Raw genomic sequence first — 2,306 nt, forward strand, 5'->3', positions numbered from 1 at the left:
RAGGAATTATTTCAAGGTGCTAAAATGTGTGCATTGGCTTCAACATTAGAAACATTTTTCTAATTCTTCTCACTAAGGTCAAATGCTAGAACACCCTTCCAAAAAAAAAGGTGACCAAGTAATCAGAAGACACAAGGGAATGCTTATTAGAGGAATACTCTGCTTTCTCTACTTTCTTCTTCCTCCAGTATTTGCTTTCTGGGACTCAGCTGCAGGCTGCTCTGGTACATCTTCCTTGACCATCCTCACTTTGGGGATTAAAGTGTTGGAATCGGGTTTAGCCACAAGAGATGAGGGAAATGCACGTCTGAAGGGATACTGGGAGGCAGTAAACGTCACCATGCAGTATTCATCAACAACTAAAAACAGTAACCTATAAATATCATGGTTCTTTGTGATGCCAGCAGTGGCTGAACTGTTTTATAACCACATTGTAGAGTCTGTGAAAGCTCAGGACATCTCATATAAAATTCTCTCTCTTCTCTTGTATATCTCTATCTTTCTCCAGTCTCATTTCTTCTCCAGTTCATTTCTTTCTCCAGTCAAAAGCACGCACAGTTGTTTTTAGGGCATAATATATATTTTACAGGGCTGAGTGTGTGTTGATAGCTGAATCATTTCTTTCTTCAATGTGTAAGTGCTGAAAWGTTGAGCCTTGGCCCAAGGGAAACTTCCACAGAGCAGCTGGTTTAGGATCCATCTGCTTTATATTACTGTGCAGCCAGAGAGGTGATTTTTCAAATCAGTGCATTATCTAGTTAATTTAGAAAMTGGTTAAGCTATTGATCAGAAGAAAGTGAAAATGGTTTTGACAAAAGCGTACTTTTTAAAAAATGGATCTCTGACCTTTGAATTGGACTAGTACCTCATCCCAAGCACTTTATCTTTGGTTGTAAGTAAAGATAAGACTTTTCTGCTCCCCTAATGTCTTTTATCATACAGAAATACCAGCCAAAGGCATTCCCTAGCAGCTACTTGAACACTGGCTATGCCTTGCAGGCTCTATTTGTGTGGTGCAGAGCAGAGCCACGCAACAAGCTTGCATCCAGGAGCAGCTGGATGCAACACAGTTCTCTAGATTAGCAAAGGGTGCTGCAAGCACTGTGTTTAAAACAGCACATGAAGTACTTCACTTGAGTCTGTTACCACTGGTCTTTAGACTTTTGTTTGGTCAAAATGAATCATCATTCCCAAGCCTGTTTTCCAGTGTTCTGGTTATATGGAGAAACTAGTTTTATTTTCATGTGCTTTCTCCTGTACCTCCTTTAAAGCTTTTTTTCCCCAGTTACTGATGTAAACACTCAGCAAAAGCTAAAGTGCATACAGTTCATCTTTACTTTATGTACCAAGCATAAGACCTGCACTCAGACATTTTTACTTCTCCTTACTTCATGATCTCCTAACTTTCCTCACTTCAGTAAGTTAGTTACAGGTCAGCCAAGACTCACCAAATTACTTTTGAAAAATGGACACGTGAAAACCACTCTAASTACATACCACCTTAGAAATCAAGGCACTTGCTCAGCCTGGTGTCCTCCTCTCTTCCTAAACAGRCATTCCTGCCTAATGCACATTTGAATGAACCATTTAGGTTGTATACCACTCTCGTGGGGAATCACAGAACCCAAACAGTAGATGGGGGCATAGATCCAAAGTCAACTTCATCAGACTAAAGGGCAGACCTTTGTTAAACACAGCATCCATGCTTCTGCTGCAGTTTAGGAAGCTGGTCCTAACCAGGTCTTAACTGTGCTAGATACTAGCACTGTTGTGGCAGTGATCTTAGTACACCTGCATGTTACCATCCTTTCCAGCTCAACATAAGTTTCAGCACTTACTATGAGCTGAGACAAAGCCATGGGCACTACCAGAGAGAAACCTTTCAATAGCTTGTTCAGTTTTGTTCAGCAAAAGCCTGAGGGCTTGTTTAGATCTGGAAAATTTTATCTTGTGTGACAGACAGAAGCAAGACCTCTAGTAACAGCACGGACACTGCACCAGCTTTAAAATATACTGCCTATGGTTGGTATAGCAAAGTGGAAGAGCTAGAGATTTAGACTTGTCTTCAGACAAGTAGTTATTCACTGCTGATCTATGAGTAGTGACTTTAAAGCACAGGATTACTGACTTCTAAAACAAAGTTAGACTAGTTATGAAATATTGAACTAATTGTGCTATGAATCTGTGGTGGAGGAAGAGTTTACATGAGTGACTATGTATATCTGGTTGTTGCACAGTCTTTACCTCTAATACCTTTCATGGTAAATATATAATTCAGTTTTTTTTTTTTTTTTTTTTTTTTAAAA

This window comes from Rhea americana, unplaced genomic scaffold, assembly GCF_003343005.1.
Source record: "Rhea americana isolate MKP2758 unplaced genomic scaffold, rheAme1 scaffold_7, whole genome shotgun sequence".
NCBI classification, from domain to species: domain Eukaryota; kingdom Metazoa; phylum Chordata; class Aves; order Rheiformes; family Rheidae; genus Rhea; species Rhea americana.